The sequence below is a fragment of the Triturus cristatus genome, chromosome 12 (genome assembly GCF_964204655.1).
Source record: "Triturus cristatus chromosome 12, aTriCri1.1, whole genome shotgun sequence".
Classification (NCBI taxonomy): Eukaryota; Metazoa; Chordata; class Amphibia; order Caudata; family Salamandridae; genus Triturus; species Triturus cristatus.
In genome coordinates, this window is record NC_140595.1 from 312124993 (window position 1) to 312142768 (window position 17776).

The following is a 17776-nucleotide window of genomic DNA, read 5'->3' on the forward strand; positions in this document are numbered from 1 at the left end:
TACGACCCAGATCAAGAGATGGTTGGGAGTTCAGTACAGTCAGCTGTAGGATCGAGGAGTGTGGTAGATGGAAATGGAGCAGTGAGCGGGATGGAGCAGACTCCAAAACCTATTGAATGGAGTACGCCATTGCCAGCTACAGCAGACTCCTCTAGGGGACAGGTGGATGCGAGATCAGCAAGACCAAGGTCTTTGGCCGAGTCAAAGTCGGATCTGAGGATGCGGGTACCTCCTGTAAGGAGTCAGGGTGAAAGAATGGTAGAGAGTGAGGAGCGAGGCAATTCAGGAAACCGACCAGTGTCTAGGAATATGACAGAAGAGAATAGACCTCGGGAACAGGAATGCGAGTATGACGAACAAAATGGGGCAGCTTGTCTAGAAATACTGAAGGGAGCCTTGAAAGGGAGGATGTTGAATGTTGTAAGGTTGAAAGCAGAAGTAGATGAGATAATAAGTGGAAATTTGCCTCTTGAAAGAACGCACATGTATGGGCAAGATGAGCTACTTTTTGTAGCGAAAGATGTGACTCACAAGGCAAAAACTGCACATGAGAAGTTGTCAGAATTGGCTAAAAAGTATGACGTGGATCTGTCCAAAACTAAATCATTACAGGGAAGCCATAGATTGCAGTATAGCGACCAAGAATTGGAAGAGAAGAGGGTCATGAGATTGAGGTCCCATACCAAGGATTTGATTATAGCAATGCGTGCGTGGATCATGCTTGACAGATGGGAAGAAAGGTGGTCCAAGAAGAAGAGTTCTAAAAGGACGAGAGGAGAGACACCACCTCCAGGTGTGGGGATGATGGATGTAGGAAATTTCCCCTTACGAGAGGTACAGAATAGAGGATACGTGCATGTGCCTTGGAGTAGGGGTGATTTGGCTGCATTTATGAACGATTTTCCCCGCTTGCGGGAAAAGCCTGTTGAGTGGTACAAGCAGGTTGATCGGTTTGTCAAGATCTCGAAGGAGCTGTGGATTGATTTGAACACATTGTTTGACATTGTGGTTCCGAGTGATTTATGGTCGGCATGTAAGATTGCTGTTGAGTGGCCAACTTCAGAGCCTGACAGGGATCCTGTTTCAAATGGTCCGTCACCCATAGTCATGAAGTTCGAACAAGTGATTACGTGGCTGAGGTCGAATATTTCTCCTTAGGATATTGATTGGGTCAAAATAGATCGGACAGTGCAAGAGCCAAAAGAGACAGTGCATGAGTTTTATGAAAGACTCTTGCAGGCCTTTAAGCAGTACAGTGGATTAGATGTCTTGGATACAAAAGACATGGGACAGTTCGTTTCGAAGTTTGTTTTGGGATTGAGGCCAGAGGTTAGCTTCATGATACAGCAGCATTTGATTTGTTGGCAGAATAGGCCGGTGGATGAGATTTTGCGGTATGCCAGGTACTGTAGTGATGAGACAGAATCGAAGCACAGGAAGTTGAAGGACAAATTGATGCTTGTTCAGATGCAAACGGCTCAGGGACAGCCTAATGGAGGAACATTAGGAAGGAAGCAGGGAAATAACCAAGGAGGAAATCAGAATGTCCAAGGCCAGGGAAGACACAAGTCAGTTAATCCCAAGACAGGGATGGATGTGGCAACATTGAAAAAGACTACTGTGTGTCATCTTTGTCACCAGGTTGGACACTGGAAACGCGAGTGTCCCTTGAATCCGATGAATCAGGTGCAGCAAGAAGTGGAGATAGTTCAGGTGCCTGTACCTGAAGTGGTTCCCACTGTGACTAGACCTAGGATGGTGAAAGGGGGGATTAGTAGTCCGCAGGTACAAGTTCCTCAGCCACCTAGGGTTCAAAGTGTACAGCAAGGAGTTCGGACTTACCAAGAGATGCCCTTGTTCGAAGAGTGTGAGGAGTTCGGTCTAGACCCGTTGGCATGACTGTGCCTGAGAGGGAAAGAAGGCTGCACGCTTGGAGCAGTCTTGGAGGTAGACCAGAGGGGACCATTTGTAGAAGTAGATATTGATGGTCACCCTACCACCTTTTTGGTTGACACTGGTGCTACCCGGTCTACTGTAAGATCAGCAGTAGTCCCTAACCTACCCCTCTCGGGACAATCGATCCAAGTTGTTTGCGTAGCAAGTAAGAAATTGACTAGCCCATTGACAGAGCCACTTCCTGTGAGAATAGGAACATTCAGAGATCGACACCAGTTTGTGGTGTGTGATTCAAGCCCAGTTTGTCTGTTAGGAAGCGATCTGTTGTGCAAGCTGAATTGCACCATCTATTGCACACCGAAGGGAGTTGAAGTGCAGACAAAGGATGATGATGCGACCTTTAAGGTTGCGAATCAGCGCGTTTGTATAGAAATTTACCCGGTGTTGACAGTGAAGGAGCTTCCACTTGATTTGAGGGATTCTGTGTCAATTGATGTGTGGGACCTTAGTGGAGAAGAGATCGGATTGGTCAAAGGTGTAGAGCCAGTGAAGATTCAGGTCAAGCCGAATGTAGAATTTCCTAGGACGCCCCAGTACAATTTGTCACCTGAGACAATTGCAGGGATCAAACCTGTAATTGAATCTATGATCAAGCTGGGGATTCTGAAAGAGATCATGGGTAGCCCATGTAATTCACCTATCATGGGACTACAGAAACCGAGAAATTCAGGATTGTGCAAGACCTTCGAAAAATCAATGAGATAGTTGTTCCATGTTGTCCGGTGGTACCGAATCCATCTGTGATTCTGTTACAAATTCCATGTGAAGCTGAGTGGTTTACAGTGATTGATCTGTGTCAAGCATTCTTCTTGATCCCACTCCATGAGGAAAGCTAATTTCTTTTTGCTTTCCGGCTGGAGAATCGTGTGTTAACCTGGTGTCGTATCCCACAGGGGTACACAGAGAGTCCATCGATCTTTAATCAGATCCTGAAGAAGAATCTTGAAAGTCTTTTGTTGCCGCAGAACTCCGTTCTGGTGCAATACATTGACGACCTGCTCGTTGCTTCAGGAACTGAAGACGCTTACAGGATCAATACCATTGCTTTACTGAATCATTTGGCAGAGAATGGACACAAGGTGTCCCCGAACAAATTGCAGTACTGTCTGAGTGAAGTACAGTATTTGGGTCACAGAATTGAGAAGGGCAAGAGAAAGGTGTTACCAGAGCGTATTGAGGCCATTATGAACATGGCTGTGCCTACCACTCAGAGAGAAGTTAGAATGTTCTTGGGGATGGTTGGCTATTGTCGCCAATGGATTCCCAACTTCTCCTTTGAAGCAAAGCCTTTGCAACTGCTGACGCACAAAGATGTGAGTGATCCGGTACCATGGGACAATGACTGTTTGATGTCATTTTTTAGGCTGAGAGAAGCCCTGTGTCGTGCTACAGCTTTGGGGATGTCTGATTACAACAAGGCATTCACATTGTTCTTTTGCGAGAGAGAAGGTAGTGCGTTGTCAGTCCTGACTCAGAATCATGGAGGAGTCCGTAGACCAGTTGCCTACTTTTCAGCTACTTTAGATCCAGGAGCTTCTGCTTTGCCCGGATGTCTTAAATCTGTTGCTGCAACAGGTGTCAGTATTGAAAGATGTGAGAGCATTGTAATGGGACATCCACTTACAGTTTATGTGCCACACTCTGAACTGTTGATGACAAGGACTAAAACACAGCACCTCACGAATAACAGGTTGACACGTTACGAGCAAGTTATACTTGCTGCAGAAAATGTAACATTGAAGAGGTGTTCTGTTTTAAATCCGGCAACATTGATGCCTATTCCAAATGTAGATGGTGAAGATTGTGAGGATCATGATTGTCTTGATGTGACTGAACTATGCACCAAACCAAGACCAGACATTGTTTATGAACCGCTCCCTGATCCTGATGACGTTTCATGTCTAAGAGACGATGTTGGTTGATTGAGAGCAGCGTTTGCTGTATGTACCATCACAGGAGTGGTTGAAACTGCTTGTTTAGAGGGAGTACACTCCGCACAGGTAGCTGAAATCATTGCTTTGACCCGTGCCTGTTTGGCTGCTGATCAGATTCGGATAACGATTTATACCGACAGTCAGTACGGGTTTGGTGTTGTTCATGACTTCAGACAGTTATGGTCACAGAGAGGGTTCATGACTTCTTCAGATTCGCCCATCAGAAATGGGGAATATGTGAGACAGTTGGAAGCATTACAATGTCCGAAAGAGATTGCAGTTGTCAAATGTTCTGCCCATTCCAAAGGGAGTGATTTTGTGTCTTTAGGGAATAACTATGCTGATGAGGTTGCCCGGTTCTGTGCAGAACAAGGATGCATATTTACTGGAGGGTACACTGGAGAAAGCCAAGAAAGAACCAATCTCAGCATGATGTTAGCCATGGCCGATACATGGGAGGAACTAAAGCGATTGCAGGATGAAGTTACTGATCAAGAACGAGATAGCTAGATACGAGCAGGATGTGAGAAGGGAGATGGGGATGTGTGGGTTTCAAGTGATGGACGAGCTGTGCTGCCGGAATGTCTGTTGAGTCCAATGGCAAGATTGATACATGGTGCAGTACATCTTGGCAGAGATGCAATGATGCGAGTGTTCAGACAGACATGGTACAATCCGAAGTTTCGTGCGGTTGCTGAAGCTGTATGTCAGAGGTGTGTTACATGTCAGCAGATGAATGCAGGAAAAAGAACTGCTGTGACTTTGAGTCATATTGGGAGGTCAGGAGGGTATTTCAATAGGATGCAGTTGGTCTTTATTGAGATGCCGAAGTGTAATGGGTTGAGGTACATCTTGGTCGTGGTATGTGTCTTTTCAAGATGGGTGGAGGCTTACCCAACACGTACGTGTGACACACTCACTGTAGCTAAGCTGCTGTTGAGGGAACTTATCCCAAGGTTCGGTTTTCCAACCTCTTTGGAATCGGACAGAGGGACACATTTCCATTGGGAGCTCATGAAATTACTCTGTGCTGCCTTGAATGTGGATCAGAGATTGCATTGCAGTTATCAACCAGAGGCTTCTGGGATTGTGGAAGTTAATGGGACTTTGAATGCGCAGATGGCAAAAGTGTGTTCTTCAACATCCCTGAAATGGCCTGACGCACTGCCCTTGGTCCTCATGAGCCTTCGTAGTGTTCCTGATAGGAGAACAGGGTTGTCACCACACGAGATCCTGATAGGAGGGGAAATGCCAAGGGAGAGCAGAAGTGCCACAGAAGCAGAAAGAGTTTGGCCCGTGAGTCAGAAGCGGCTGAACTTGAGACTGGCACCTGAAAGAGATCTTGCCCCAGTTTCTGAAACGTCTGAATCTGAACAAAGTGACGAAGAGCAAACTCGAGCTAATCTGAGAAGATCCAGGAGAACAAGAGTGCCGTGTCAAAGGTACCCTTCACCAGAGTGGACATACGCTGTGACTGATGCCAGGAGTGTTGAGCTCGGGGAGGCTGAGGTCCCTGATGCTGGTCAGCGATTCTCCGAATCTGAAAATAGACGTGCTGTTGTTAGTTCCAGGGGTGGAGCTCGATGGAATACTGACTCTCAATATTCCGAATCCACCACTTCTGAGCAAGATTCGTGAATTGATTCTGGAGACGCTGGTTTTTCCAACTTTTGGTTTTGTACCACCGCATCAAGAATTAGTGGTGCTTCGTCTTGAACTTTTGCAACGTGTTTTAGAGATTTTGGGAGCCAATCTTATCCTGGACTGAAGGTAAAAACTTTGTTGTATATAAAAGTACAAAGAAGAAGAGAACCTAGGTCCGAGAGGAAGAAGAATAAATTTAGGGACTTTCCGTCAAGACGACAAAAGAGGGCTAGGGAAGTCTTTTTGTGGACTGTGTAAATAAGGAACTGAAAGTTGCAAGGGGATTTCCAGCTTTGAAGTGTCGTTTGAACTGGTTGAAAAGCAATATCTGGAGGAGAAAGGGACTCTTACTTGTTGCTGTCGAGCCAAGAACTTTGCAAATATGGCATATGCTGGAAATACTCACCGTAGAGCTAAATTAGTGATAGGTACGCTTATAGGGTTAGTGATAGTTTCTATAGTTGTAGCCTCATATATAGTCTCACATGAGCAGGAGGGGGAGGTACAGGTACCTACACCTACCACCTCTAGCCAGAAGGAGGTTACTATAGGAGCTAAAAGAGCTTTGCTACTCTAAGAGAGTCGTAAATTTCACATACATATATCTAGAAGTGATTTTAAGCTTAATGCGTATGCAAAACTGTTGTACGAATATGTGGATGCAATGGATGCGAAAGATTGTTATGTGCGCATGCAGCTACCTTTTTCAGTAGATGAGGGTATTAGATACCATCACCTTGCATTAACATATGTTATTTCTTGTAGTTTGTTGCTTGGTATCTTTTATGAAAGAGGTCAGTTTGAGCATTTCTTTTCCAATTACGATGCAGTACTTCCTGAAATTCCAGCTTATAAGCATTTGAATAAATACGATTATTACAAGTCAGAGGACAGACTCCGGAAGTATTTCATACCTTCTTTGGAACTGGATACGGCTTATGCTCACCGACATAATTTGACATGTTCATTGTCAGATACAGAGAAGAAGTATGTAGGTCAAGTAGAAGATAGATATAGAAAACTAACACAGACACGAAATACAGGAGATAGTCTAGTAGATTGGACTGATGAGAAGAGATTACACAGATCTAAGGGGAGTTATGGACCTATAGCATTGGACCAGGTGCAAAAGGGGAAGTTGTGTGTGAGATGTCCTCAGACCTACTATGAAAAGGTTACGGTAGGACAAAGTACGTGTGATCATACCTTTACAATGGAGGATTCAGCTAAGAACTTTTTGCAAGGCTCAGTGCAAGTGATTCCAACTGTGTATTATGTGTGCGGAAGGAATGCCTATGTGAGGTTGCCTGCGAATTGCTATGGTACGTGTTATTTGGCTATTTTTTTTCCAAAGATATATCATGCAGAAGATTTGGAGCTTTTGGAGACTGGACATCACTCTAGAGTAAGGAGGGCTGTGAGTGCAGGAGCAGTGATTGGCGATGTGTTTGGAGCAATGATACCGAGTTTGGGTATGGTACTGAATGATGTGAAGATAAGAAGGTTGGCGACTGTGGTTGATGAGTTGTCAATGAATACAGCAAGGTCTTTGATATTGGTGTATGGAGAGATGTTATCGAAAAGGACGATGGTTTTGCAGAATCGCCTTGCTTTAGACGTATTATTGGCAAAAGTGGGCAGAGTCTGTAAATTATTGAAGTTTCAGGAATGCTGTACGTATATTCCAGACAATAGCAAGGATCTGGAGAGATATTATCTACTGGCAGTCGCCAGTAGATAGTTATAGTTAGGACCGGGGTCCATAGGAAATCTGAAAATTCTATTTTGAATAACTTTGGTGCCGGTTGACGAATCCTCGCGAAAGTTTCAAAACTAATGGGGCACTCCGCTCAGCTCCTACCCTGAAAGTCTCGGGGTGATTCGTCAAGCGGGGGCTGAGAAAAAAGGGGGGTCCCAAAACGCGTTTCCCCATGCATTTTCCCATAGGACCTTTAGTCGAAGGTACAGCCCGAACGGCTGAACAGAATTACTTGAAATTTGGCAAAGAGGTAGTCCTCAGGTCAGGCATGTGCCTTTTGCATATATGGTGTCAATCTGTTCAGTAGTTCCTGAGAAAATTGCATTTAAAAGTGCATAAATATCTATAAGCGCGCACCGTGCGCACACGGTGCGCGCACGGTGCGCGCACCCTAACGTGCGCGAGCGCAATTCTGATTGGTGGTTAGATGTCAGTCAACATTCGAATCGGTCGAAATCAGGAAGTGTTGGATGCCATTTTGTGTGTGGCAGTGAAAAAGAAAGGTGGAGAACGTGAAAAGGGGGCAGGGTAGAGAGTTCCTGACCCCCTGGCCTTTGTCAGGGGGTCCCTGAAGGACCCCGAAGGGTGAAAAAAACATTTTATTTTTTTTTCAAAAATTCGCAGGGTGCACGCACCGTGCGCGCACCGTGCACGCACGGTGAAAAACCTTAAAAAAACAAAAAAACATTTTAAACGAGCCATTCCATATTACAGGATACAGTCAATCTATAACTATATACATAGGTAGTTTATTGTAAAATAAATATATAAAAAATATAATAATACATACATAACTTAGCATTTAAAAAACCTTACAAATTCACTTAAAAAACCATAGGTTTCACACATGTTATAGTTAGCTGGACATTTCACTTGTAAAAAACCAATGAAATTCCCCCGTTATAGTTCGTTCAGATAACTATAACTCGCGCGACCGCCAGTCTATCACAAGGATGATGTCATCAGTGATGTCATGAGTGATGCCACTGACCATGTCATGAGTGATGTAATATGTGACGTCATGAGCAGTGGATTGCGGGCGCGCAAGTTATAGTGCTAAGGTGTTTGTATGTGCATTTATTTTTGGTTGTAATAAAATCCTACAAATTTTAGATTCGGAGTCAGTGGTCCTTCCTAAATGAGATTTGATTCTGGTGATTATGTTCTAATAATTGGACTTCCTCCCCTCTACACTATTTAGCAGATAAAAAGATCCTGGCGACCTGAGAGGATTCTTGGAGATAATCAGGTAGACAAGAATCCGGTCCTATCAGAATTAAAGTTCAACACTTTCTCTACTGTTGCGCAGACTGGAGTTGGAATAATAAATTAAACTATTCCAATATCCAGCGCCCTCCCCTAAGGCAAGCCGTTAAAATGATTGCGTGCAGAACAAATGCGTGCTAAAGATGCATTCGTTCAAATGACGGAGTTCCTAAGGGCATGCCTGAAAAACGCATGTGGAATTCTGTCATACATTCATCACTGACACTGACATTCAGGTGTGAGCTTTGGTCACTTGCATGAATTGTGTTGTGGACAATCAACTTGGGAGTCCTACCTGCTGTGACATACATCTTTCATGGAAGAAGATGAAAAGGAGAAATGCCCACTTCAAAAGAAGCTGAAGGCCAACATAACATTTCAAAGACCCAGACCCTAAGTCTCATTTGGTATCTGAAAAAGAACTATAAGGGGAGGTTGAATCCCAAATAATTTGTCATCTGACAAGCAGCCAGATGGGCTGTGTGAGAAGGAGATGCTCTGCAAGACATCTGCTTGTGACCAAGCCTGGGGGGGGCCTGGGTGAGGTAACATCACCCAGGGAAACCAAGACCACCTGTCCTGAAGCCTTGAACACCAGTGCCTGTCTGCTTGCCAAAACCAGTGTGCTCTGTGAGGAAGAGGTGATAGTTAGAGGGAGCAAGGTCCAGTGAGGAGCCCTACTGTGGAAACTTTCTCTGCGAGGATTCAGCTGAGCACCAATCGGGCCATCTACCAGGTGCAAGATTGTTCTCGGCAACCCCCGTATGCCAGGAGTGGGTCGCCATAGACTGAACCGTGTGGTGAGCACTTTGACGGTCTTGTTACACCTGTACCACTGCCCTGTGTTGATCCCGTATGCTAGAGGTGGCCACCGGGGAAACCAAGACCACCTGTCCTGGACCCTGGAACACCAGTGCCTGTCTGCTTGCCAAGACCAGTGTGCCCTGTGAGGAAGAGGTGATGGTTAGAGGGAGCAAGGTCCAGTGAGGAGCCCTACTGTGGAAACTTTCTCTGCGAGGATTCAGCTAAGCACCAATCGGACCATCGACCAGGTGCAAGATTGTTCTCGGCAACCCCCGTATGCCAGGAGTGGGTCGCCATAGACTGAACCGTGTGCTGAGTACTTTGAGGGTCTTGTTACACTCGTACCACTGCCCTGTGTTGATCCCGTATGCTAGAGGTGGCCACCGGTAAAGTTACAGCTTCAAGTAAGGCCAAGACTTGTCACTGTCTGGGCCAGGGCATGTGTGCTGGGAGAGCCTGCACCTTTATAACACTGTACCATGGCAACCTTGTATGCCAGCAAGGGCTACTGGTATCAACATTGCCAAAGGATTCGGGCCACCGCCCAAAGGATAGACTGAGGCTACATTCTGCGTGTTGGACCTGCACTGCATGGGAATTACCCCTGACTCACCACTGAGGACTGCCGAAAATGCATTCAACAGTGTTGCATACTCACTGGCACCAGTCAGGAGCTGAAGAAAGGATATCTTCCCCCCTCCCCCTGTTGGGCAAAGTCAAATTACTGTTATTTCATGAGCAGGGAGCTGCTCTTATATCTGGGAGACCTCTGGCAGCACTACTCAGGAGAGAGACCCTACGCCTCTGGGTGCTGCCGCGTGGGCCGCAAGCATCCTGATTTCTCCGAACACAACAGGACTCATAGGTACATGTTTGAAGGCATCCACTGCATCCCTGAACTCTTCTGTGGTGCTACAACAGATAATACATGAACTGGGTGAGCTGGGCCCCTGGAGAACTCGCTGCAAACTGTGCTGAAGCACCATAGACACTTTTAACTACATTGCTAAAAGGTCAAAGGGGAGAACTCATGAATACTGCCTAATAGTTTGTATTCACTGATGTGGCAACTAGTGAATGGGGAATAACCCTGAATACGTTACACAAAGGAAGATCAAACAAGGATTCACCTGACAACTACTAAAACTCCTACCTCAAGTGGGATTCTGTTGTTGCATTTAAATATCGCATTTCTCTGCATGTGTAGAGCTAGAAATAAAGTACTACTTTTTCTTATGAAAGCAAGTATTTGTCTGGAGATTGATTAATTGTTTGTATTGTTTGCACTTTGAGTTATGAGTCATGTTCACTGACCTGTATCTACATCCCCCTAAGGAAGCCTTGCCTGCTCGACCACAGGTACCACTGAGAGTTAAGTGCACAAGGGGTACTTGGCCCAGTTGAGTGGGACCCATAGTAGGTGAGGCCCTGGGACATCGAGGTAAAGGCCTCAACCACCACTGTTGGGCCCAGTAGCTCCTGCGTGCCCCGTGGCCCTCTGAAAGGGTTCTGACAGTGGATTAAAGATGCATGAAGTGGAATCGATACTATGTAGCCTTGTATTCGGCACCGTGATATTTGTAGTACCAGCTGTGGGCTTCTGGCAAATCTTTGGACACTGGCACTTATTCTTTTACAAATTAAGCACTCTTCACGGTGATTATTTATCTGAGTCAACAGGATTAATACAATGCATTATAGTCAGCGGAAAAAAACACACTTTTTGCTCATATGCTAAATCATTGTAAACTGCAACCAGAGCTATATTTATTGTCTCATGACGTACTTTAGTTCAGCCATCTTGTAAGCTATTGTACAGAATGTCTTGAATAGTTGTTTGACAACAAATAAGCAACATTAATTCGCCCTTCCGGTCTATATGCCCTTTTATACCTGAAATTTGTGCAGTTCTCTTTGGACTGAGTTTATGTCCAGAAATTGCTGCATATTGGACACAACAGAACAGACAATACTGTAGCATAGATAAAGGTTACGTGGTGATGGATTGAACTGTTGATTTGTTTTACGGTTTTTAGGGCATTAGGTCAGTTACAGCTGACAGGAATGCTGTATAGGTGCCCTAGGACCTGAAGCAGAGACCTGAAACTGAGAATTACATGTTATATCCTACTCCAAATGCTATGTTCAACAGGCTCAACCAAAAAAATGCTTTCAAACCTCTCATGAAATCCTATTTAACTGTTGGATTTAATGATCCCCACTGTAGTACACAAAAAAGTGATTGATGAAATGTTTGAATTCACCTCAGCCACTGATAATCACTCGGGCCGCATCCTAACTGATCATTTATTTGCACACATGCCACCACAGCTTAAACCCAGTCATATGCAAATCAGTATTGACCCTGCTCCAACAATCCAGCCCAAACTGCCAGGCCAGGTCCTCCCTGAACTGGAACGAATAGGACACGTTACAACGGAAACAATAACAACGCATGCCTTTACAACGCGGTTTTTACATACCATTCTGGCTTAAGGTGACACACAGTTGTATATAAAAAAGTAATGGATGGAATGCTTGGATTAATTTCAGACACTAATAATCGCTAGGTCCGCATCCCAATCCATCGTATTATGCACACCACGCATCCTCAGTTTGAAATCAGCCACAGGCAAATCAGTCGACCCTGCTCCAGTGGGAACAGTCCAGACCGAAGTCCCAGGCCAGGTCCTCCTTGAACTGAAACACAAAAACTGGTTTTGCCCTGACCAGGGCTTGTCAACCAGGTATAAGATGGTTCCAGTGGCACAATGTGCATGTGACCCACGTCTGGGCATATCTGCCCGCTTTGGGAAATGCCATCAATTACACAAAATAGTGATAGATGCAATGCTTGAATCAACCTCGGCTACTGGTAATCACTGGAACCACATCCCAATCAATAAAGGGGACCAGTCAATAACAATGCATCAGAATATATATATATATATATATAACGCTCCAATGTTCAAAGAACAGAAGGACCAGCACTCGGGTTAGATTAAATCCTGATTCGGATTTTATTTGTGCAAATAGAAAAAACAGACGCGTTGCAGCCGTAGCTTTCGTCAGTGTCGGCTCGCGTTTGGAGACGGAAGTTCATATGTACACCACATTTAATCAACATAGACGAAGGACCCAATTACGTGATTATGGTCACCATCTTAGAGTGTGCAAATTATATTGTATTTACAAAACGTTTTTTGTTTGTGTTATCTTCAAACATTTTCCATCCTAGTTCATTGTAATGAAAATCAAAATATTGGACATTACATGATAGTCCTATATCAATCACCAAATCAAGAATTCGTACAAACCAACATGATTGTTCAAAACGAATTAAATACTGATTACATATGCCCCAGTATCAACAATTTGTTAGATTCGGGTGAATCATATATATATATATATATATATATATATATATATATATATATTCACTGAAAAAACCATAGGTTTCACACACGTTATAGTTAGGAATTAGCATTTAAAAAACCTTGCAAATTCACTTAAAAAACCATAGGTTTCACACAAGTTATAGTTAGCTGTACATTTCACTCGTAAAAAACCAATGAAATTCCACGTTATAGTTAGATCAGGTAACTATAACTTGCGCCCCCGCAATGCACTGCTGATGACGTCACATATTACATCACTTATGACATGGTCAGTGACATCACTCATGACATCAATGATGACATCTGAAATGACACATTGTGCATTGCGGTCGCGCAAGTTATAGTTACCTGATCTAACTATAACGTGGAATTTCATTGGTTTTTTACAAGTGAAATGTACAGCTAACTATAACTTGTGTGAAACCTATGGTTTTTTAAGTGAATTTGCAAGGTTTTTTAAATGCTAATTCCTAACTATAACGTGTGTGAAACCTATGGTTTTTTCAGTGAATTTGTACGTTTTTTTAAATGCTAAGTTATGTATTTATTTTTAATTTTTGCGCGCAGTGGGCACTCGGTGGGCTTCGCTCACCGAGCGCCCACGTTGCGCATTTCGTACCGTGCACGCCTCTCCATTTTTTACAAAATAGCAATTGTTTTTTTCTCCCTTGGGGGTCCTTAGATTTATATATTAAATGTGATTGTTAATTCTATTTTTTTTTTTTTTTTTTTTACCGTACGCGTACGGTAAGCTTACCGTACGCGCACTCCGCGATTTTTTTTTAAAATTATTAAATTTATTTTTCATACTTTTTGGTCCTTCGTGAACCCCCTGACGAACGCTAGGGGGTCTGCAACTCTCTTCGTTGCCCCCTTTTCATGTTATCAACCTTTGTTTTTCAGTGCGAGAGACAGAAAATGGCGGCCGATACTTTCTGATTTCGACCGATTCGAATGTTTACAGTCATGTAACCACCAATCAGAATTGAGCTCGCGCACGGCACCGTACGCGTACGGTAAGCTTACCGTAAGCGCACGGAGCGCGCTTACAGATATATATATTGATTTAAATGCTATTTTCTCAGGACCTACTGAACAGATTTACACCAGACCTGCAAAAGGCACATCCCTGACCTGAGGACTACCTCTCTGCCCAATTTCAAGTAATTCTGTTCAGCCGTTCGGGCTGTAGCTCGGACTAAAGGTCCTATGGGAAAATGCATGGGGAAAACACGTTTTGGGACCCCCCTTTTTTCTCAGCCCCCGCTTGACGAATCCCCCCCCCCCGAGACTTTCAGGGTAGGAGCGGAGCGTAGCGCCCCATTAGTTTTGAAAAATTCGCGAGGATTCGTCAACCGGCGCCAAAGTTATTCCAAATAGAATGTTGCGGATTGCCTATGGAAACACGGTCCTAACTATAACTATCTACTGGCGACCGCCAGTAGATAATATATATATATATATATTTATATATATATTCACTTAAAAAACCATAGGTTTCACACATGTTATAGTTAGGTGTATATTTCACTCGTAAAAAACCAATGAAATTCCCCCGTTATAGTTAGTTCAGATAACTATAACTCGCGCGCCCGCAATCCTGCTCATGAGGTCACATATTACATCACTCATGACATGGTCAGTGGCATCACTCATGACATCACTGATGACATCATCCTTGTGATAGAGTGGCGGTTGCGCGAGTTATAGTTATCTGAACTAACTATAACGGGGGAATTTCATTGGTTTTTTACGAGTGAAATATCCACCTAACTATAACATGTGTGAAACCTATGGTTTTTTAAGTGAATTTGCAAGGTTTTTTAAATGCTATTTCCTAACTATAACGTGTGTGAAACCTATGGTTTTTTCAGTGAATTTGTACGTTTTTTTAAATGCTAAGTCATGTATGTATTATTTTTATTTTATATATTTATTTTACAATAAACTACGTATTAAATTTTTTTTTAATGCTTTTTCACCGTGCGCGCACCCCCGTGATTTAAAAAAAATAAAAAATTAAAATGTTTTTTTCTGCCTTCGGGGTCCTTCAGGGACCCCTTGACAAAGGCTAGGGGGTCAGGAACTCTCTACCCTGCCCCCTTTTCACGTTCGCCACCTTCCCTTTTTCACTCTCGCACTGAAAACAAACAAAATGGTGGCCGACACTTCCTGATTTCGACCGATTCGAATGTTGACTGACATGTAACCACCAATCAGAATTACGCTCGCGCATGATAGGGTGCGCGCACGGTGCGCGGCTATAGATATGTATGTGCTTTTAACTGCAATTTTCTCAGGAACTACTGAACAGATTGACACTATATATCCAAAAGGCACATGCCTGACCTGAGGACTACCTCTCTGCCAAATTTCAAGTAATTCTGTTCAGCCGTTCGGGTTGTACCTTCGACTAAAGGTCCTATGGGAAAATGCATGGGGAAAACGCGTTTTGGGACCCCCCTTTTTTCTCGGCCCCCGCTTGACGAATCCCCCCGAGACTTTCAGGGTAGGAGCTGAGCGGAGCGCCCCATTCGTTTTGAAAATTTCGCAAAGATTCGTCAACCGGCGCCAAAGTTATTCAAAATAGAATTTTGAGATTTCCTATGGAAACACGGTCCTAACTATAACTATCTACTGGCGACCGCCAGTAGATTATATATATATATATATATATATATATATATATATATATATATATATATATATATATATATATATATATATATATATATATATATATATATATATATATATATATATATATCCTACTGGCTGTTGCCAGTAGGTAGTTGTAGTTAGAACCTAGTTTTCATAGGAAAAGCATTTTTTGATTTGCTAATAACTTTGGCGTCGTTTGCGAATGTTCGCGAAATTATCCCCAAAAAAAGGTCTATCCAGGTCAGCTCCTATCCTGAAAGTTTGGGGGTGATTCGTCAAGCGGGGGCTGAGAAAAAAGGGGGTCCCAAAAAGTGTTTTCGCCATGTTAATTTCCATAGGAAATTTTATTACAGCATACAGCCCAAACTGCTGAACGGAATGACACCAAATTTGGCGAAAAGGTAGAGCTTGGTTGAGAAAGCGTCCTTTTTTTTTTAAATGGTGTAAATCCGTTCAGTAGTTGCTGAGAAATTCAAAATATAAAAGTCAAAAAATCAATTTCCCATAGGAAAACTTAGCCCAGGCTACAGCCCGAACTGCTGAACGGAATAGCACCAAATTTGGCAAAAAGGTAGTGCTTGATTGAGAAAGCGTTGTTGTTTATAAATGGTGTAAATCCGTTCAGTAGTTGCTGAGAAAAGTTTCGATATCGAGGGCAGCGGTGACCACGCGCTTCACTGTGATTGGCTGCCCAATACTCCAAACCAGGAAGTGTTGGCAGCCATCGTGTGACTCGGTAGAACCGAGTCACAAGAAAACAGTTGAAAAAAGATTAAAAGAGAAGAAAAGGGGGCGGGGTAGAAACACCCTGACCCCCTAGTCCTGCTCAGGGGGGGTCCCACAAGGACCCCCAGGCTCAAAATTTTTTTTTTTTTTTTTAAACGTCCGAATGCGCGCTGGCTGCACGGGTCCGGACGAATTTGTTTTTCAAAAAATGAAGCGGGGGCTCCCCCACTTCATTTAAATGAGCCCCCGGGTGGGCCAGGTTATGGGGGCAATCCTGTAATTATATTGCAGGAGCCTGCGGGGTCTCCGCAGCCCCGGGAACTGCCACCTCCCATGTAAATTAGGTGTGGAGGGCACACAGCCCTCCCGCAGCCCAGGGGACCGCCACTTCCCCGGGACTTGTTTTGTAATTTTTGGGGGGCCTCCGAGGCCCCCCCAAGTCCCGGGGTTCGTCACCCCCGGGGCTTTAATCAAATATGCAGGGAGGGCCTCTATCCGGCCCCCTGATGCCCCGGGGACCACCACTTCCCTGGGGCTTTGAAAATAGAGGGAGGGGGGACGCGCGGCCCCCCTTCTGGAGCCCTTGATGGCCCTGGAAACCACCAGCCCCAGGGCCGGCTCGTGCAATGTCCAGGGAAGCCCACCCCCGGGACATTGTTTTTTGCTATGATAGGGTGGAAGCACGTCTCGCACACTGTCATAGCAATCCCTGGTTTGCTTCGTTGAAGCGAGAGGAGGATAACCTGCTTTTGACTCAATAAAGCAAAGTAGGATTGCTTTTGGGCAAGAGGAGCTGTATGTTAGCAGCTCCCCTTGCCCAAAAGCAAAGCCGGTTCCCGCAGGAGGCGGGGAGCCGGCAGGAGCATGGGGGCATTGGGGCTCCCCCCATGGTCCTCAACGAAGAGGCCAGGCCCCGGGGGATGGCGTCCCTGGGACCAGTAGTCGACAAGGGAAGAGGGACCACGCGGCCCCCCTTCCTAATGATTAATAAAAACATTCAAGAATTGGGCACACCCCGGGGGATGGGGTCCTCGGGGTGAATCTAAATTAATGGAAGTGGACCGTTTTTTTTTTTTTAGAAAAGTTTGGAGTGGCGATTCTAACGCGGCGCTCAGCACGGCCATTTAGTATGAACGCGCTGGGTGCGCAGCTCTCAGTGCGGCCCCCTCGGATGAATGCGCTGAGTGCGCGGCTCTCAGCGCAGCACCCAAGTAATTCCCAGGTCTTTAAAAGACCATTTACCTGTAAATGAGGCTTTGTTGTGATTTCACCTCTTCTTAGAGCCCCTGCATCTCCACTCTGCCTATGACTGGAAGAATTAGCCCCTCCCCCAAAAATTTTATCAGCCTCCCCCGAAATTTGGCTCTAGTTTCGCTTCTGGCTGGTGTGCACCGGCTCTGCCCATTCCGCTTACGCTTACAGAATTCCGTAGATTCTATCCGCCGTATGTCAATGATCCAGCTGTGGGGCTGGGAATATCTTGCAGACAGGATTCTGGGTCTTTCCCGAGGCTTGGTTTGCAATGCTGATGCTCTGCCGGGGTTGCCACTAGTTGGCAGCCAATTAGAGCCAAGCTTGTGCTCGGGGGCTAGTCTCTGCCAACATATGTACTTATCCAATCACTCCGC